The sequence below is a fragment of the Brassica napus genome, chromosome C6, assembly GCF_020379485.1.
Source record: "Brassica napus cultivar Da-Ae chromosome C6, Da-Ae, whole genome shotgun sequence".
Taxonomy (NCBI): domain Eukaryota; kingdom Viridiplantae; phylum Streptophyta; class Magnoliopsida; order Brassicales; family Brassicaceae; genus Brassica; species Brassica napus.
Window position 1 is genome coordinate 3,826,393 of NC_063449.1, and position 22,659 is coordinate 3,849,051.

Genomic DNA, 22,659 nt, shown 5'->3' on the forward strand with positions numbered 1-22,659 from the left:
TACACCCATTTCCACTTTCTGATTATTTCATCTAATAGTCTGGGTAATTATTGTGTGGTCTGATGGATCAGACTTGATGGCACTGAACCAAGGCCTTGGCCGGTTCAGGAATGATGTCCATGGCCTTGGCCGGACTGATCATGGTCGAGATCTATATGATCGAGACTGAATTGATAAATTCTGACTTGACCAATCTCTTAGTTGAGATTTATCAAGAATTATCATGGTTTTTAATGAGTTTTACCGAATTAATTTAGAGATGGTCAGTTTGGCCGGTTTGGCTGTCCGTGGTCGAGATCTATAGGATCGAGACCGGTTCTGTGAAATCTGACTTGACCCTTCTCTTAGTTCGGATTTATCATGAATTTTCATGAATTTTAATTAGTTTTTGGAGCATTTTCGAAATTGGCCAGACGTGGGCCTGATGAGCCGTTTGTATGCTTAGATGTAGATCCTACCATGCAATGATAGATCTTTGTGTTAAGTTATCTGATCATATGCTTGTGTGTTGTAATTGTGGTTCCAGGTACAGACTTGGACCATGGTAAGGGAAAGGGACTGTGAGGACTCCAGCCGTGGGAAGATGTGTGGTGATTGGGTCTTTGATGATAGATGTGAAGTACTTGTAACCTATTGTGCTTGTTGTGAATTTATGATAGGCTAGTGTGCAACTTAAGTATGATGAACGAATGAATGATGTATGGATCTTTTTTATCATCTATAAAATATCGATTTGCCCTTATATGAATCTGATTGTCTAAGTTAGAATGGATGAACCTCAGAACACTGAAATATACTTAGAAAAATTTAGCACTTGAATTCGGAAATAAAGGAATCAAACTGAATGGAATTGTTAGGTAAGCCGCGGTCTGGTTGGGTTGAGGAAACCAGGATCGGGTCTTACATTCCTTGTTTACTAGTATTGACCGCTTGATTGGTTGAACTTAGGATTGATTTGAGGTTTTGGTTTTCTGTTATGAACTAACCTTGGTGTGTGTTTTGAATCCTAAGGGTACTAAGAGGAAGTCAAAGGAAGGAAAGGAGGCTGCTGGATCCTACGAAATGTTGAGGCTGTTGGAGTCAATCAGACTCAGGTGTTGCCAACCCAGTTGGGGACGGTTAACACTGAAGCCGGATTGCCGCAGGGACCAATCCTTCCACTGAGGTTCAGGTAGAGAACGTTGGGGATCAGCGTGACCAGGATCAGGGACAACAAGGGGAAACTTCCCATACTGAAGAACGGGTTGGTCTTAACCCCACTTGTGTTGCGGTTGATGATGAGACCGGTCCGGATGTGGAAGTGGCAGAGCCGTCCATAAAGGATGTGCTGGAGGCTATGAAGCTCATGGGTGCACAAATGGTGACTCTGACCCAGGCGTTCACACCTTTGGTGAATTCCTCTGTGGGTCAGGTTACTCCTCCGGTTCGTGCGGCTCCACAGGCTACTGGTGGACGTTTGAGATCAGTGGCTGAAGTGGTGGAGATCGATCCACCGGACAGGGTGGCGGACAAGGTTGATTACCTGATGATTTTGGAGCGTGTCTCCAAGATGGGGACTAAACACTTTGCTGGAAGTGTTGATCCTATTGAGGCAAACGAGTGGAGGAGCAGATTGGTACGTAACTTTCGCTCTACTCGCTGTCCTGATGAGTACAAGAAGGACATAGCTGTTCACTTCTTGGAAGGTGATGCTCACAACTGGTGGTTGGCACTGGACAAGCGTACCAATGGCACCATTGAGCGTTTTGCTGACTTTGAGGTTGAGTTCAACCACAAGTACTTTCCTGCAGAGGCGTGGGATCATTTGGAGTCTAAGTTCTTGGATTTGACCCAAGGCCGCAAGACAGTTCGTGAGTATGAAGAGGAGTTCAACCGGCTCAGGAGGTTTGTGGGAAGGGAGTTGGAGGACGAGGCAATACAGGTCCGCAGGTTCATCCAGGGCTTGAGAGCCGAACTCAAGACCTACTGCTTGGTCTGCACCTTCCGCACTGTGTCTGAGTTGGTGGAGAGGATGGCAATTCTTGAGACTAACCTTGCTGATGAGGCAAAGGTGAAGTCTAGAAGTCACGCGGCTTCTAGTGGATCTGGTGGTGACCGGAAGAGAAAGAGAGACACGGCTGAAGAGGGTAAAACCTCAAGTGGTAGGCCAGAGTGCTCTAAGTGTGGAAGACGCCATGGAGGCGAGTGCTGGAGAGCCATGGGGGTTTGTACTCATTGTGGTAAGATGGATCATGCAGCTCGGGACTGTCCGGGACCGGAGCAAGGCCGGGGACAGGGTTCGGGTGGTGGTGGTACCTTTCACTGCCATGGCTGTGGCAAGGCCGGACATCTCCGTAGGGACTGTCCCAAGTCACAGGGTGGTCAGGACAAGAGCCATGGAGAGGCAAGCAAGCCAAGCCAGAACCAGGGTTAGTCCTCCACACCAAGGGTGTATGAGCTGTCTAAGGACACAGATGAGGCTGGACCGTTCAAGGCAATCACTGGTAAAACTCTTGACTTATTCTTTTCAATTCAGTAGAATTGCATGGTATGGAACCTAGGATGGTTAGATACTTTGAATGGACCTTGTGTAGGGACCTTGAGTATTGGTGGTGTAGAAACACATGTACTTTTCGATACTGGTGCTACACATAGTTTTGTGAGCCTAGGAATGATCGAAAAGGGTTTGTAGGAACTGAGGATGAACCCTGCATAGTGAATGCAGCTGGTGGCCAACAAATGCATTCATTAGGGCGGATTAAGGGGATTCCGGTTGTGATCAAAGACATGGTAATGCATGCGGATCTGATTGTTGTCCACCTAAAGTATCATGAAGTGATCCTAGGTATGGACTGGCTTGGAGAGCATAGGGCCACCCTTGACTGTCGCCGTGGAAGGGTGCAGTTTGAGATGAGTTGTGAATCCCCGATAGCTTCCAAGGCCTATGTCCGACCCCTGGAAATATAGTGGTGTCAGCAGTCCGAGCGGAACGGATGCTTGAGAATGGTTGTGAAGCCTATTTGGCTACCATTACCACTAAGGAGGTCGTTGGGGGTGGTGACCCGGACGGGATCCCGCTGGTCAGTGAGTTCGAGGATGTGTTTCGGGCGCTACAGGACATTCCCCCTGATAGGGCTGCCTCGTTCATAATAGAACTGGAACCAGGGCGGCCCCAATGTCAAAAAGTCCCTACCGCATGGCTCCTGCCGAGATGGCCGACCTGAAGAAACAACTTGAGGAGTTGTTGGATAAGGGCTTTATACGTCCTAGTGTATTACCTTGGGGAGCCCCAGTCCTCTTTGTGAAGAAGAAGGATGGAAGCTTCAGGTTGTGTATTGATTATCGGGGGCTGAACCAGGTCACTGTGAAGAACAAGTACCCATTGCCTCGGATTGATGAGTTGTTGGATCAACTCCGTGGAGCTAAGTGGTTCTCCAAGATTGACTTGGCCTCTGGATATCATCAGATTCCAATCGAGCGAAGTGATGTGAAGAAGACGGCGTTTCGGACTCGGTACGGCCACTACGAGTTTGTGGTCATGCCATTCGGACTGACCAATGCACCGGCTGCCTTTATGAAGATGATGAATGGTGTATTCCGAGAGTTTTTGGATGAGTTTGTGATCATCTTCATTGATGATATACTCGTGTACTCCAAGACAAAGGAGGATCATGAGAAGCATCTTTGGGCAGTGCTGGGACTCTTGAGGGAGCAGAAGCTCTATGCGAAGTTAAGCAAGTGCAGCTTCTGGAAAAGGAGTATTGGATTCCTTGGGCACATTGTGTCTGATCAAGGTGTGTCCATTGATCAAGAGAAGATCAAGTGTATACAGGAGTGCCCGCAGCCAAAGAATGCTACGGAAGTAAGAAGCTTCTTGGGGCTGGCCGGCTATTACCGGAAGTTTGTAAAGGGGTTACCGAGCATAGCTCAACCCATGACACAACTAACAGGCAAGGACGTGAGGTTTGCATGGTCTGAGGCATGTGAGAAGAGTTTCACAGCCCTGAAGGACATGTTGACCAGCGCACCGGTCCTGGTGTTGCCTGAGGTGGATCAGCCTTACGTGGTATATAATGATGCATCAATCACTGGATTGGGATGCGTCCTGACACAGCACGGGAAGGTGATAGCCTATGCTTCACGGCAGTTGAGAAAGCATGAAGGCAGTTACCCAACCCACGACCTGGAGATGGCGGCTGTGGTGTTTGCTTTGAAAATATGGAGATCGAATCTGTATGGTGCTAAGGTACAGATACTCACGGACCATAAGAGCCTGAAGTATATTTTCACTCAGCCTGAGTTGAACCTTAGTCAGAGGAGGTGGATGGAGTTTGTTGCAAATTATGATCTGGACATAGCTTACCATCCAGGAAAGGCTAACCTTGTGGCAGATGCCTTGAGTCGCAGGAGAGCTGAGGTATCGGCTGAAAGGGAGGCTGATGAGTTGGAAGGGATGGTACGGTCATTGCATCTCAACACCCTGGTTAGCCATGATGAGCCATTGGGGTTGGAGGCAGTGGACCATGCCGATCTGCTTACCAGGATTCGTCAAGGACAAGGCTTGGACGAGAACCTCAAGAAGGTTGCTATGAATGACAAGACGGAGTACCAGACGGCAAGCAACGGTACCATCTTGGTCAATGGAAGGATTAGTGTTCCTGATGATAAGGAACTGAAGGAGGAAATTCTGAGACAAGCTCATGAGTCTAAGTTTTCTGTTCACCCGGGGTTGAACAAGATGTATAGGGATCTGAAGAGGTATTATCATTGGGTGAGGATGAAAACTGATGTGGATGAGTGGGTGGCTAAGTGTCCAAACTGTCAACTCGTGAAAGCAGAGCATCAGGTTCCCAGTGGCCTGCTTCAGAACCTACCCATACCGGAGTGGAAGTGGGATCACATCACCATGGATTTTGTGACCGGTTTTCCCAATACCCGGAACCGGAAGGATGCGGTATGGGTTGTGGTCGTTCGCTTGACCAAGTCTGCACACTTTCTGGCCATCCGGAAAGGAGATGGTGTAGACCAGATTGTGCAGATCTACTTGGATGAGGTAGTGCAGTTGCATGTTGTTCCAGCAAGCATTGTCTCGGATAGAGATCCAAGGTTTACTTCTTACTTCTGGCAGGCTTTCCAAAAGGCCTTGGGTACCAGAGTAAACATGAGTACATCATATCATTCGCAAATGGATGAACAGTCGGAAAGGACGATCCAAACCTTGGAGGATATGCTGAGGGTGTGTGTCTTGGACTGGGGAGAGTCTTGGGAGAAACACTTGCCTTTGGTGGAGTTTGCTTACAACAACAGCTTCCACACAAGCATTGGCATGTCGCCATATGAGGCATTGTATGGAAGACCTTGCCGGACACCTCTATGCTAGACCCAAGTGGGGGAGCGTAGTATGTTGGGTCCTGAGATTGTGGAAGAGACCACTGATAAGATCAGGATGGTCAAGGAAAAGATGAAAGAGGCGCAAGACCGCCAGAAGAGCTACACGGACAGGCGTAGGAAACATCTTGAGTTCGAGGTTGATGATCTGGTGTATCTCAAGATGATCACGTTCAAGGGTAGGACCAGAGTTTCTGGGAGGAGGAAACTGGACCCTAGGTATTTGGGTCCGTTCAGGATCATAGAGAGGGTGGGAGCCGTGGCATACAAGTTGAACTTGCCATCGGCCATGTATGCATTTCACAATGTGTTCCATGTATCCTAACTCCGGAAGTGTCTGACGGACCAAGACATTGTGTTACCTGAGATTCCTGCTGATCTCAGTAAGAACTTAACCTTGGATACTAGGCCGGTTCGAATCGTGGATCGGACAGAGAAGGCAATGAGAAAGAAAACGGTTCCCATGATTAAAGTGGTGTGTGAGTTCAATGGTAAGGACGGCATCACTTGGGAAACGGAGGCAATGATGAAGGCTGAGTATCCGGAGTGGTACAGTTCCCTTGACTTGGATTCGAGGACGAATCCATTGTTAGTGGGGGAGACTTGTCATGTCCCCGATCCTAGATAGGATCGTCCGGACGGACTGTGGCGCGAGGCAATGCACTGATCGGGTCATCTGGCCTTGAGACAAGCGTTCCATGGTCCAAATTGATGGTTAAGGATGTCACACAGCTAAGACTTAACCTGGATACGATGGAAACATGTTGTTTAGGGCTGGACGAGTGATCCGGTAGCTGGACGAGGTCAGGGTCAAGCTCAATCAGCTCAAGAGAGTGTGGTATCAGCTCACTCAGTGTTGTTCAGCTCACGGGAGCTGATGGACTAGCTCACTCAGCTGGGGACAGTTGGCAATCAGCTCACCTCAGCTTGGCGGAGTGTTCCGGTCCGGACCAGTGTGGTCGGGTCCGAGCGGTTACCGAGCCGTCCCGATGGTCTGTGTGGGACGAAGAGACCAGGTGCGATCTTGGTTGAACCAGGCAATGAGACAAAGGCCTGGGGGAGTTGGTTTCCGTGTGGGAACTGCCAGGGGAGCAGTTGGGGCGGTTATGGGAGCGGTTCCGAGCGGTTTTGGGCGAAAAGGTACAAGGGGACAAGTGGCATCTCCTTGGCCAATCCTTTAGAACCGATTCGGCCTTGGGCAGTTACGGACAGTTAAGTCCGACTTCCTCTTATAAATACCTGTCTCTGGAAGTCGAATTCATCATCATATTCCTTGGGGAAACTCTGGCAAAATTCCGAGAGAAAGATAAAGAGAGAGAGACCATCGGTTTGGCAGTTACAACCGTGTGTGGTGGTTCTTTATCATTTCCGGTGAGAATTTGACCGTGGGAAGCAAGGCGTGATGGATACTCGACAGAGAGAGAATGATAAGGAGAAGGAGAAGGAGAAGGAGAAGGAGAAGGACTTGGCCCCAGGAGAGCGTACGCCTAAGGTCAGTGGTGTGGTTCGCAAACCATCGGACATAGCCGGCGGTTGATCCGTCCGTGCCTATGGTCCGATCCGTTTTGTTTGTTACACCTATTTTCATTTTCTGATTATTTCATCTAATAGTCTGGGTAATTATTGTGTGGTATGATGGATTAGACTTGATGGCACTGAACCAAGGCCTTGGCCGGTTCAGGAATGATGTCCATGGCCTTGGCCGGACTGATCATGGTCGAGATCTATATGATAGAGACTGAATTGATAAATTCTGACTTGTCCAATCTTTTAGTTGATATTTATGATGAATTATCATGGTTTTTAATGTGTTTTACCGAATTGATTTAGAGATGGTCAGTTTGGCCGTTTTGGCTGTCCGTGGTCGAGATCTATATGATCGAGACCGGTTATGTGAAATCCGACTTGACCATTCTCTTAGTTCAGATTTATCATGAATTTTCATGAATTTTAATTAGTTTTTGGAGCATTTTCGAAATTGGCCAGACTTGGGCCTGATGAGCCGTTTGTATGCTTAGATGTAGATCCTACCATGCAATGATAGATCTTTGTGTTAAGTTATCTGATCATATGCTTGTGTGTTGTAATTGTGGTTCCAGGTACAGACTTGGACCGTGGTAAGGGAAAGGGACTGTGAGGACTCCAGCCGTGGGAAGATGTGTGGTGATTGGGTCTTTGATGATAGATGTGAAGTACTTGTAACCTATTGTGCTTGTTGTGAAATTATGATAGCCTAGTGTGCAACTTAAGTATGATAAACGAATGAATGATGTATGGATCTATTTTATTATCTATAAAATAACGATTTGCCCTTATATGAATCTGATTGTCTAAGTTAGAATGGATGAACCTCAGAACACTGAAAAATACTTAGAAAAATTTAGCACTTGAATTCGGAAATAAAGGAATCAAACTGAATGGAATTGTTAGGTAAGCCGCGGTCTGGTTGGGCTGAGGAAACCAGGCTCGGGTCTTACATTCCTTGTTTTCTCTAGAAAATCTCAATGGCAGCTCTGATTGCCACGAATCAAAGGTTTTTTTGGACACGATTCAACAAATAACATGATAAAATAGGAGTGGGTGATGGTGAGAAGTTATGGGTTATGTTGAGGAATTATGGAGATCAATGGACGATGTTGAATCATGAAGAGAGGCAACATAGATCCTCGGGAGTCAACAAGCGATACTGATTAGGAGCAAGAGTGTATTGGGAATGTGGAGAGAGAGAGAGGGAGCCAAGGAGAAATGTTGAGGGAGAGAAGGATCCAAGAGGAGATGTGGAGAGAGAGAGGGAGCCAAGGGGCGATGTGGAGGGAGAGAAGATGTGTAGAGAGAGAGAGACGGGAGGGAATGGGCGATGTTGCCATTCATCTGCCTTGTCTTGTCTCTTCCGTTCTCTGTTGATGGTTTCGTATGCTTTTGGAACTGTTTCACTTTTTACGAGTTTTCCGTCGAAACGTTTCGATGTTTGTTTTATGAAAGATTATTTCATAATTTTGTTTTTGATTTTTTACGATTTTTTCCGGTAAAAACTTTCCAAAGTTTGTTTTACAAAAGGTTGTTTCGTAAAACTTGTTTTGATTTTTTTACGATTTTTTTTCCGTTGAAACTTTCTGAAGTTTTTTTTACGAAAAATTATTTTGTAAACTGTGCTATTTCTCGTAAAACCTTCCAAAAGATTTTTTTCCAGATAATTCATGTTTTCACATAAAGTTCTTTATTTACTTTTGGGAAGTAATATACGGAGATTGTTCTATGTATATTTGTTCAAATCGGTACGGCGTATCCGGATTTGTTTTCTTCTTGTTTCCGGCTCATCCTTGTAAATGATACAATCCTCAAGTGATTTTAGCCGTGGATAATGGTAGGACCAATTTTGAACTCAACAACGGATATATCCGATAAAATCTAATAAATCATTCCAAACCCTAACCCCATCCCAAATAAGTATCAAAATACTAAAATATCCCAATGAGGACCTAAGATAAATAACTATTACATGAATAACAAATTCAGATACTCAATTTAATATGTATTTTTAGCATTTGGTCAAATGTTGAAGTTTTTATGTTTTAACAATTGCATTTAAAGTGTGATATATATGAGTTTTGTTCTACAGTGTTAACAATGTCGATTTATTTTTGATGTTTAAATAATGTTTCATACGTTTATAGAGTTGTTAATTTCTAATTTAACTTTTTATGTTTTTCTCCTCTTGACAACCACTTCCTTAATCATGTCACCAAGCTTATGTTAGTGCAATTTTTTTAAACTTGCCAAATTTGTGAACTAATGTTTGTACTTTCGGGTCACAAACAAGTATTTGGATAACTGAAACTCGAATTTCAAATGGGTTCAATCAGCTGCAATGTGTAAGAAAATCTGAAGCGAAACCGAGAAAATTTGAACAAAATCCAAACCGAACTTTTCAAAAACTCAAATGAGACTTAATTTTACGTTTTCAAAAAAACTTACACCTGATTGAACTTAAATTGTACCTAATTAGATACCCATACGACCGCTACTTTACTTCTTCCATGCACATATTAAAATTACTGATTATTATCTATACTTGATTATGTTAAGTAATTGGTTTAGTCGAGTATTGTCTAAAATTTAAAGATTTACAAATTAATTGGTATAATTTGCTATTTTTTTTATTTAGGTTCAAATTTTTGAAAATTAAATGGACGAATCTAAATTACAAATCTCATGTAAATGTTTTGTAAAAACAATAGTTATTTCAAAGGAAAATTCACAATAAAAATAATATATATATATATATATATATATTTAAACATCATCTCAAATAACATAATAAGGTAATACTTTTACTATGAATGTTAAATGATTAGAAAACCTAAAAATCCTTTAAAGGATATAAGCATATCATCTGATATTGTATTTTCTATAAAATTTCGTTTGATGTTATGACTGTTAGATCTAAGTAAACAATTAAAATTTCAGATTAGAACATAATTATGATTCATTTGATTCGGACCGAACATGACCAAATTTATGGAATCTTTTTTTTACAACAATAACTAAAACTAGGTAAAAGAAACCACCGATTAAGATAACCAAACCAGACGTGCAGAATTAACATATAGCAAAGTAGAAGGAGAAATCTGAGCATTGTGTGCAAACTTGTCTGCCATTATATTTTTTTTCTCTTGGTATATGCATGATCGAGAAATTAGGGAAGAATTCCTTACATCGTTGAAATTAGTCCATATGGATATTAAAAGCTGGTCATTCATCTGGTGTCGATACCATCTACACCAACTGAGAATGGCCTGTTGCAAAAACCACCTCTGTAATCTGAAAGATCTTCATGCAATCCATAGCCCAAATCAATGCTATACATTATGTATGTAAATATGATAAGCATCTTCCAATTGTCATTGCTATATAATCATAAGAGCTTGTGGTACAAAACCATCCTTGACCTGTAAAAATATCATTTTCTCTCCAAGCTCCATCAATACAGCATAATCTGGTACCTACCAATGGCTGACATAAGTAAGTAGAAAAGAAAACTCATCTTGTTCTTTTAACTCTATAAGATGAACCTCAGCCCATAAAACTCTTTCAATTTTTGTTATACACACGATCTCCTACGGGTTACTGTTTTAATCTTTGTAAATCTTATTATTTCTATTCTTCCACATATAATCCAAGAAAAGTAACTGACATCATATTTTCTGGGTAGTCTCCACAATAAAGAATTCATATTGGTAAAATCGATGATGTTCGAAAAATTCACAAGTTCGAAGGTGTTTATGACATAACCCATGTCAGGAGCAGTGATGAACATTCAAATATAACATGTTTAATTGACTCGTCTTCTGCTCTTCATATACTACATCATGTGTCACATTACATCCTACGTTATTGCATATTTTTAGTAACTAGTAGGATACCCGATATGATCAGTTGAAGATTTGTAGTGTTGTCATGAATCATAACTGAAAGTACATCTCTCCTTCATTTTAATCAGCTATTAACTTCCCGCAACTCCTTTGATTTTTATTGAGATTTGGAGGGTCATGCAAAACAAATGAAGTAGAGAAGACCAAGTTGATGGTCAGGTGATGATTCAAGAAATCAAGTAGCACAAGTTGATGATCAAAGAAGACACTGAAGTCAAGGAATGAGCGGAAACAAAATGAAGCAACAATCAATTCCAAGAAACCAAACCAAAGAAGAAGAATTGCTCACCTAAGAGAAAGGAAACAAAGTGGTTGGAGAGGCAACCAAAGAAGAAGCTCCTGGAGATTCATATCAAGAAGGAGAATCACAAGAAGAACAAGAGGAGTTTAATCAAAAGATTCAAGAGGGAATTTTGGAATTGAACCTTTGGTTAAACATACAAAGAGAAGATGACTCAAGAGAGAAGAAGAAGTGGAAGCAAGGGAGCTTTCCACACAAGAAAAAGAACAATGAAAAAGTTGACAAGGAGAAGTTAAGAGGCTAAAAAAGAATTGAGATGTGACTTTGTTATAACCTAAATTTTAGTTTGGTTAAAGCTAACAAAGAGTAAAGTGTTGGATAAAGCCAACTAGTTATTATAGTTGTTGGGACTTGTTGAGAGTTGTTTAGCTAGAAGTAAGGCCTATAGTTGTAGTAGTTAAGTGTACAAGTCTAAGTATGTGTGTGTAGTTGTTGGTGAAAAAAACAACTATAAGTATGTTTAAGTTTGTATATTTGAGATTAATGAAAAGGTTAACAGTTTAAAAATCAAAGTGTTCTCTCTTCTCTCTGTACAAGAACAAACAAACATGAGAGTAAAGAGAGAGAGCGTGTCGTGTGTTACGTTGAAACACAAGTAAAAATAGTGTAAAATCAGAGTATGTCCAAGAGAGTACAAAACAGAGATGGAGGTGGTCGTGAGTGAAGGCAGAAACAAGAAGTTCAACAAGCTTCCATGAGAAATAAGACCATGTAGGAGATCTATTAGGCTTTCTGTTGACAATTGTGGCCACATCAATGTCACTGGACCGGCTGTCCTAACTGTTAAGGAGGACAATAATCTGTCTTGTGGATCACAATTTTGTCTATGTCGAGGAATGATCTTTAATCCCATGTCTAATAATTTTGTTGTATAGTCTGTTATGTGGTATGTATATGTACACTTTCGGTTGTAGTTGCTTTTGTAAACTCTTATCTCTGCTTATGTTTGGTTATTGATGCTTGAAGTGAGAGGTTAATGAAAAGAATTTGGTAAATAGGCTCGTGTCTACAGCATTATCTTGCCAAAATTACTTGACAATCTTGAAGTTACTTGACATTCTTGAAATTACTTGACATTCTTGAAAGTTAAAAAGCATAAGACGTGAGTCGATCGGTTTATTGTTACTTATGATTCTTTACAAATAGAAAATATGACTTCATCAACTTACCTTCAACATAAGAAAATTTCAAAACATATCACATTTTTTACAACAAATTTCTGCATTAAACATGTAGCAAACTTAATTATGTAATAGACTTCTCAAATATATTAGTTTAGCTTACACAATTTGGATGATTATGACTTTGTATGCTATAAATAACTGAATAATTCTATACAAACGATATTAAACTAAACTAAAAATGCGAATTATCATGTTCAAAACATTTATGAGGGAAGACTTTTGGAGAAGTCTTTTTGGAGGATACTTCTGAGGAAGTATGCTCTCATTAGTTATAAACATAAAAAAAAAATAGTGTTAACCTCATTATTATAAAACAATAGTTTATAAAATTCATTTAAGAGCTCCAAAATTGACAAATACAGATAAATGTTAAATTTGGAAAAAATGCAAGTTTACTAAATTAACGAGGAAGACTTCTCAAGAAATTTTCTCACAGCAAACTTATACATAAATCTCCTAATCATGTTATTTTTTCAATTACAACTAACGAAGGAAAACTTCTATGCTTAACTAGCAGACTTCTTGAGAAATCTTCCTTTATAAATTATTGGGTTAATTTTCTTATTTTGAAAAGCCAATTTTTATGAGAATAAAAATTCTCTAAAAGTCTTATCTGACAATCTAATTAATTTTGCAACTAACCAAAATTTTGGAGAAATTTAATCTTTCATTGAATACTTTTTCAGAAGACTTCCGGAGAAGTCTTCTTACTGTCACATAAAGTCTCTCGAGTGTCATAAAAAGTTTTGCAGGTTAGTTTTGCAAGTGATCATTTTTTACTTTACAAGAGTAAAATTTTAGAAAATTCTTCTATGAGAAAACTTTCCAATAAGTCTGTTCAAAAAACCCAAGGGTTTGACCAAAATAGAGAAAAATCATATAAGTGTGCTAATTAATTTTAAAATTAATTGTTTTATTATTATTTTCAATTGCAAAACTGACCTAAACAGATTTTTTGGGACAATTCGCAGACTTCATAAGACAGTAAGAAGACTTTTCCAGAAATCTACCAACATTAGACTGTGAGTATACTTCTCCATAAGTCTTTTATGAAAATGTCAAATTTCTGCAAAATTACGGCTAGTTGCAAAACTAACCTCATTTTTATGGAGACTTCTCGTAAGTTTACTTGATTTTTTTTGTTAAAATAAAAGTTATCATACTTCTAGAGTAGTCTTCTACGAAAATCTCACAAAATAGTTAGTTGCAAAGCTAACCTATGTATTGACGAGAAGACTTCTAGAAAAGACTTCTCGATAGAGCAGATTTCTGGAAAAGTCTTCTATACGAAGCTGATCTGAAATTTTTTGAACATCATGCCTAGATCTGATAAAAGTTCATGCTTACTTTCTCCGATCATTCATAACTTTTCAATGAACGGTACACCCATTCATTATTGACCAAGAATCATGAATTTGAATAACTCTAATGAAAATTTGATTTTGAAATTGAAAAGCTTGAGTTTTTGGGATGAATAAGAAAGAAAATGAAAGAGAAATTATTGTGTGCGTAAGAAATGATAATAAAAGTCAACCATTTTGGCAAAACAAAATATGCTCACCGACCCTCCTGATTTCACATTTGGGCAGCTCAAAGCGTGTGAATAATACATTTTATTTATATTTTCCAATCCATTTACTGCTGATGCACTTAACAAATCTCATGCTCCAAAAAATTTGAGATGTAAATTGCAATTGGGAGCTATGACTGCATTTTGGTGTATATGTCTTCTTCCGGATAACAATGCGAACTATAATTGTAATCCTAAGATAAAGAGGAGAAAAACACAAATTAAAAGACTCATAAAAGGGGCCTATACAGTTAAATCATGGTACAAACTTGCAACCCAAGTAAAGGAAAAGAACGAGGCCAGGAACCCAGTCTAAACGGGCTAAAGGAGCAGATTTGGCTACTGAAAGCACCTAGAAAGATCAAGCATTTCCTTTGCCAAGCTCTCTCGGATAGTATTGCAGCATCTAGCCGATTAGTGGACCGACATTGTGGCCAAGATCGCTCAAGTCTGAGATGCGGCAGCGACAATGAATCAGTAAATCATATCTTGTTTACCTGCCCTCCAGCACTACAAACATGGGCATTATCGGAGATTCCATCAGCTCCGGGGGTTTTCTCGAGTAACTCTTTATATGAGAACTTTGATTACCTCCTCTGTCGTGCAAAACAGAATGGAGCGACCAGCACGATGCTTGCGTGCTTTCCATGGGTCGCCTGGTTTATATGGAAAGCAAGGAATGATAAAGTTTTCAATGGGAAAGACATCTTACCGCCAGATACGGTGAATCACTCAAGGCAAGAAGCTGAAGAATGGAGAGTGGCACAAGTGATACAACAGATTGTGCCAAGGACAGAGACACCTGATTCTCGAGAAGACGCTCGGAGCAAGCCATGCTTACCAAGATGCCAAGTGGACACATCATGGATGGCAAACTCCGAAGTCTTTGGAGGTGGGTTCGTGTTAGAGACAGAGCCGGAGAATCATTTATATAGCTCGATCGGGAAGGAACAGGTCCTTCCCCCCCTTCATGCAGAGTTCTCATCCCTCTTATGGGCAATGAAGTACTCTTGGCATCTGGGATTCATATCAATGAACTTTGAATCGGACTGCCTCCAATTGGTTAATCTGATCAATGATGAAGAAGAATGGCCATCTCTGGTCTCGGAATGGAATGAATTCGTTCATTTACGCTCCTATTTTACTAGTTTTTCACTTTCTTATATTTCTCGAAAATCAAATGTAAGGGCTGATCTCTTTGCTAAAGGTGCTCGTGCTCAGAACCTGAACTTTTCCCATGTAAACGCTCTGATTCCAGTATGGTTGACTCCCAAGGCTAACTTGTTTGAATCATCTTAATAAAAGCATGGAGTTTGCTGTCAAAAAAAAAAGGGAAACAAATTAAAAGACTCATAATATCTATGCATGTGAGAAAGAGAAACAAAACTGTCCAACTTTGCTTTGGTTCATGTCTTCATGGGATACTTGACCACCACAAAGTCTTTCAACTGCATGAGAAAGAACATTCTCTAAGCTATGAGTAAAATAAAAATATTTCATTTATATTCAGATATTTTGATCAAGGAGTATACAATAAGTCTAAAAGAGCGTTTTATAAATTAAATAATTTATTATTCAGTTTACAAAATCGAATTTAACTGTATTGTTTGTGTTGAGCCTCTATGAAATTGAAGTATATGGGATCACAAACTCTGTTCCTTCAAAATCGATTTTAGCAAGCTGGAAAGGACTCTACACCAATTATTGCATCTAGTTTGGTCAAATTTACCAAGACTGTTAAATAGTAATGACTATCTTCTCCCTTGTCATTGAAATCATTGTATTGCTTCAACTCAGACAACTCTTAAAGTTGTTACCGCACATAGGTAACTTGCCATTCAGGTCCAAAGAACTTGAAGAAAGGTAAGAAACGGAGTTTAGTGCCTTCATCATCCCATTCGACCCTTTCAAACCATTCTTCCTCTTTGTATTTAATAGCAAACTCTTCAACCCTGGAGACACTTTGAGAATCCAATGGGAGCTTTCTAAGCTCTGGACACTCTGTTACGTGGATTGTCTTTAGACATGGAAAAGGCAGAGGTGCCCAATAGATGTTCTTCAACGTTGCTAAATTGTGTAAGCGTAGACTCTCTAGTTTCTGGAAAGGAATGACAACACTCGTAGCTTTCTCCTGGCTTATTATTGCTTCTAATACTCCTGAGTCCAGAACCTCAAGACTAGTGAGGTTTGGAGCGAACAGAAGCCACGTTAAATCCTTCAGACCATTGCAGCTGCTTATATGCACACTAGAGAGGTTTGGGAAGCCTTGAGTTGATGATAAAGTCTTCCTCTCTGCCTTTATCTCCCACATTTCACACATCCTTATGATGAGTTTACGGAGACTATCCATACCTGGGAAAGCCAATACTCTGTGTGATTCTTCCTCAAGCTCTCTAAGTAGTACAACTTGAAGACATTTCACCAACCTGGGAGCATATAACAACTTCTCCACAACCAAACTCGACTTGATACTTACGTTGAGAACTTGTAAATGTTCCAAGAGCTGCAACTCCTCCACTAAGCTCATGTCTAGGGACATTTTAGACTGTAGTAGTTGCAGTTTCCTCAAACTCAACAACTTTGATATCCCTGAAACACTCTTAAGCCTCTTCATGTAATCCAACCTCAAATGTATGAGCTTTTTCAACACTAGCAAACCAAGAGGTAGCCGCCTAATGCATGTCCATGACAAGTCAAGATATCGCAAGGACACCAACTCTGATATTTGTTCAGGCAGTTTCCGGAGACTTGAGTTCCCGGACAGATCCAAGACAACGAGCGTAGGGATACACCGGATGAAATCAGGTGAGATATGTATCAGTGAATCGTTTTTCTGAAGGAAGAGAGTTGTAAGTTTGGAGCACTCAGGGATGCCAGAGACCATCTCAATCTCATTTTCCATGAGAGACATCCTTACCACAGCACTCCAGTTCTTGATTCTTGGTATCTCACATAACCCGCCTCTGGCTTTCACAATACATTTTTCTTTATCCTTCCCAAGATCAGATGCTATCCATAGAGCCATCTCCCGAACCACATCATGCATTTTCACTTGTTCTTTATTGATAACTTCCTCCAACAACAAACGTGCACGTACAAGCACACCAATGATCTCATAGCCGTGCCTTAATGCTCTTTCTCGACTTTGGTTCTCATCTAGGAACCCCTCACACATCCAGTAGTCTATAAGCCTCTCTTTTTCCAGACGGTGATCTTCAGGGAACAAAGAGCAATACAGGAAGCATGATTTCACCTGTTCTGAGTTTAAATTATCATAGCTGTACTTCAAGATCGGAAGAATCTCATCTTCCATGCCAGAAAACTCTGCAGCATATGAACTCAAGTCGTTAATAGCAGAACGCCATTCATGCACCGTCCTTTTGCATGCCATGGTCTCGCCAATGACATTAAGTGCTAATGGTAGACCACAGTATTTTCCAGCGAGCTTTCTAGCGAGCTGAGGGATGTCTGGATGGCCTTTCAGTGTGTTTTCTCCAACTTTTGTTTTAAACAAATCCCAAGCATCTTCTGGTTCTAGACAACTGACTTCGATAGGGTCATCAGCCCCCATACGCCCACACACATCTCTAGAACGAGTAGTAAAAGCTAATTTGCATCCATTTTGTCTGCTTGGATGTGGGACTCCAACCGCTTTCAAATTCACTTTCTCCCATATATCATCCAGCAACAACACAAACTTTCTCCTCTTGAGGACAGTGTGTATCTCAAGGGCTCTCTGGTTTTCATTTTTTTGGTCCCACCCCTCTCCCTCTAGGCCTAGCTTTTTGGCAATGACTCCTTGAATCCTATGGTTCTCTGGACTTTTAGACACCACAACCCATATCACAACCTCGAATCCTCCATTTGTTTCAGTAAACTTGTTGTTGATTTGTGTGAGAAGGGTGGTTTTGCCCACTCCACCCATGCCATACATACCCACAACCTCGACTCCTTCTTCCATGAGACGAGTCCATACCCTTTCAAGCACTGTTTCTTGACCAACAATGGTGGGTTGAACAGGCATCTCATCCACTTTAGCTACTGAAGATGTCTCAGTCACCACAGAAAATTCTCCTTGAGAATTGAGACTCAACCTCCTTCAGCATCCGAACAACCCTCTTCCCATAAATATAGCTCATCTTCACATTGCTAGAGCAGAGCCCACAAAGACACAACCTTTGAATCTCAACGTTATTAGTGCTAAACAGATCATTGAATCTGTTCTCGGTGTTCAGGACATTAGTAAGCCATAACTGGACTTGAGAAAGCCTTTCACGACGCCCTGTAAACTCTTCTCCGCAAACCTTTCTTTGCACATCATCTCGCTTCGCCTTGAGCACTTCTATGTCTTTCTGCAAAGCAGCAAGATTCTCTGAAAGGCTGTATATATAACTCCCATGAGTGCAAAGATATTGAGAGACTTGATTCACCACTTGGTCACATGGCATGGAGATCGAGAATAAACCTCCCATTGCAGCAAAGAGAGAGGAAATAAGAAGCTGAGCCCACAGTGATTGATAATTATTAACAAGAATTAGTAGATAAGAACACACAGCCGTATATTAAAGTTTCAACCACCCATAGTGGGAAAATAATGCAAAGGTGTTGTTACATGTAGACTTTTCTATGATTATGATATCTGTAAAACAAAATACAACTTGCTTTACAGCTCAAACACAGGTAGGGACCATTAAGACCTGAATGCAATTGCAAAATCGTTCATGGACACGTTCAGCATATAAGAAGAAACTTTGACATATTAGTTTCAGATAACTGGCATAAACATAAACAGAGAACAGACATATTTGTAATCTATCATCAGTTCATGCAAGACAGCAAACAAACCCAATCTGTAGAACTGCAATCATCTTAGAAAGATACAGGATTTAACAAACAACATTTTTCTCTACAAAATGAGCACTTCAAAAAAACTTCATAGAGAAAAATCATCACACAGGTGGCGCTCACACTGAAATTTGATCAAATCAGCCAAATTATATAACTATAGACTGACTAACCAAATCTAGACTCAGAAACAAAATAAATGGAAACATAACACACAAAAAAAACGCAATTACGCAGCGGAATCTTTTTGTTAAGATCTTAGGAGTTTGATGGTAATTTTGTGAATGAGTCCAAGTCGTATATCTAAGTAAATTTCCAACAATCAAGAAGACAACACAATTTAATATTGTAAGATTCCAATAATATCAAGAGATTATTGGCCTAATATACCGTAATGGACCATAAATTAGGTAACTACCCGAAACAAAAAAAACCCTCTGCGACTGTATATACTTTACTACCCCAAGACCTTTTTACTCCTACTGAACAAACACGTATGAGAGAAGTTGAGCAAAGTTAGATTCAGCGATCTTTCTAAGTACAATTCTAGGTTTTATTTCAGATGCAGGTCTCCAGCTATCTTCTACCACAGCCACTCGTTCCGCTTGCCAGTTGTATAAGGTACATTTCAAAATATCCAGAAAGTATCTTATAGGTTATCATATAATATTATAGGTTATCTTCATAAGTTAACGATTACTGTATAATTGTGTATTTTGGTTGGACACGAAGAAAACCGTTAACGATTACTATATAATATTATAGGTTATCATCATAAGTTAGATTCATATGCAAAATATTATATCATGGATTTATCAAGTGCCTTCCTAAGTAATTTAGGGCTAAGATTGTTACTTCTACAGACAAAATTATTGGTGGCTTTTGACATGGAAGATAGTCGTTCAGACTATAAGAAACATCAAACATACCATATGTTCAACATCGAAACCTTAGGACCACCCATTATCGCGCTTAACAATGAACTCCAGTTGGAAGTTCGTTTGTTCTAGTTGCATGACTAATAAGTTCCATATTAACATAACTTCAAATGATCGAACACTAGGAGAATGAAAATGTCCATATCAGTGTTTTATTGTTGGCCGCTAGGGAAATAAATAGCAATCAATATATGTTAGTCTAGGCTAACATCTATAGTTAGACAGTTTCTTCAACAAATTGGGTATTAGCAGTTACTCAATGGCGTAACACAATAGATTATTTTGGTGGCAGATGGATCCAGTCAACATTAAAAGAAGAGTACGATACAAGAACAACATCCTCAATGTTTTGTTTAACAAGGCCAAAAACAAGGTTTGCAATGTGGTTATGGTCGCCAACATCACATGCATCCGTTTCAAGTGAGTCACCATGGCCCTCAATGTCCTTCTCTTTGGCCTCCTTTCCTTTTTGCTTCTTCTCTGCTCTCATACGCGACAAATCCGCTGCGGCGAGGCCTCAGCCAAACATACATTTCTTGAATGTATGACCGTCCTAGATTATCCAAACAAGGTTGTCCACAGCCTTGTCCTCGACTTCATCATCCCAGGCCAGGTCGTCTGGGGGGGGGGGGGGGGGGGGGGGGGGGGGGGTTTATCCTCTCTCATGGATATCACTGTCTGCAAAATACAAAAAAAAAAAAATTGATTAGCAATCTAATAAACAGTAGAAGTTTTGGTTAAAGTATAGTAATACAAACACTTTAAGCTTTATTACTAAACTTTCACGTTGATAGAGTAATACAATCAGTAGTAACCTATGCCGTCCGGCAAATGGGTGACCTACGCTAACATGGGGGGTGGTCACTAACTGTTTTAACGGTTCATATGTGGCACCTACTAAAAATCTTAGACGTTATTATTCGAAGATAACATCCACATAGAACCTTATTCTTTAATATAGAACGCTTAAAGATATTTGCAGAGGGTAACTAAAATGATTAAGACTAAAAGATTATTAAGTAGCATCTACTTAATATCTTAATCGTAAATTTGAAAAAAAACTTGCACTTTAAGAACTATTACTCTAACATAGGCACTTTAAGGCTACTACTACTGGATACTGATAAACTTATTATTAACACATAGATTCTCGAGAGGTTTATGTTTGTTATTACTCACATTCGCTTCTTCATCTATGGTATGACTTCCTCACTTATTCTTCTTCTGCTTGGGAGTCATTGTACCCATACTCTGACTCGCTATCTGACTCAAACAACACCACTGGGTCTGCCTGTGGAACAACCTCTTTAATCTGAGGAACCGCGGCCATGACTACTAGCTGAATCGCATCCACAAACCCTAGCAAAGCCACACTCATTTGTGAAGAAGGGTTTCATCTTTCTTCTTCCGGATCTAGAGCGTCGCTTGTGGATTCAAGTCTCTTCAGTTTGTGGTAGGTGTTAATCCTTTCGCCAATGGGTTCTTCTCCCGCCGATTACGCCGGCTAATAAGTAACTCTAGAATGAACATAAAATTTTAATTCCCCAGTTTTGTGAGAAAGAGGATTGAGAGGGTGTGACTTTTCATAAACCTAATAAACTACTAAAAAATGTAAATGCTGTCTCTCCCTTTGCCTCCGAAGTCTTTTGGGAAACATAATAGTACAGTGCATAACGTGCCATAGGGGATTATAGCTTCTAGTCTCTGACACATAATCTCATAGTACAAGATAGTGAGGCTTTAGGTTCATAGGGCTCTTTTGGTATTAAAAAAGAGTATAACAGTGACGGGGTATTCTCCTAATTTCGCCGATTTCAGTGTATATAAGGCATAATTTCTCTAATATCAAAGAGTATACTAGTTATTATACCCAACTTGGAATGCGGTGAACAATATTAGTCCAAGTCGTCGCTATATTTGAATCAACAAAAACTCAATATTAGTCCAAGTCGTCGCTATATTTGAATCAACAAAAACCGAGAGTTTTCGTGTAACGTTCCAATAATAACAACTAGATTAAGACTCGCGCTTTGCGCGGAATAAATATTATATATATAAATTATTGTATGTATTTTATGTTCTTACATATTATGAAATAATAAATATATATTGAATAATTAAAAGTCAATAACTATTACATATATAGTTAAATTGGTGCGAACGTATAAATCAATTTTATTAATCCAAACTATTTTTTTTTAAATTTGATAGGATATGTAATTAAATTTAAATGATATTAACATACATAGTATATTTTTAATATTAATGTCTATTAAATGATACTTTCTACTCATATGTTATTTTTATCATGTGTATCTTTAATAGCAAAAACTTTAAATTATTGTTAACAAAATTTTCATTGTGGGATTAATAATTTTAGTAATTTATAATTTTAAAAAAATTATCAATGTTAGTTCAAAACTTTTATCAAAAACAATTATTCAAAGTAAATTTTGAAACTAAAATATTTATTTATTCAATATGGTTTATAGTTTAATTTATAATGATATATATACATATATATTTTAAATCTTAATGATTAATTAAATTAGACTTTTACTTATATGATTTTGTAATCATTAGTATTTTGTCATAACAAAAATTTTAAACCATGGATCGTAAAATTTGAATGTGAGACTTTTAACAGTTTTAGTAATTTATAGTCTTTTTTAAAAATTCAAAATATAACATATACAGAAAAATCTAAATCTAAATTTTTATAATATGGTTATTGTGATTTTTTAATTTTAATAGTTTAAAATTAAACAAATTTGATAAGATACATTATTTTTTTTATCAGATCTTTATTATTCAAAATCATTTATTGTCATATATACTTTAGCCACATTAGGCAATTCCGTAATCTTTATTTAAGGAAATAATAAATGACATTAATAATGAATTTATGGTTAGTTTAATAAAAAACTTATTATATAATTAGATGGACCAACCTATTTCTCTAATAATTCTAAGAATCATCCTAGTGATGACACGTGGCTACAAAAAGAAGTTGTAATGTTTC

General features: G+C 39.4%; 1 pseudogene; it reads right to left on the reverse strand.

Annotated features, from left to right (window-relative positions):
- Nucleotides 1-15,331: 15,331 nt before the first annotated feature.
- Nucleotides 15,332-18,794, reverse strand: LOC106449735 (annotated as a pseudogene).
- Between the last annotated feature and the right edge of the window lie 3,865 nt (nt 18,795-22,659).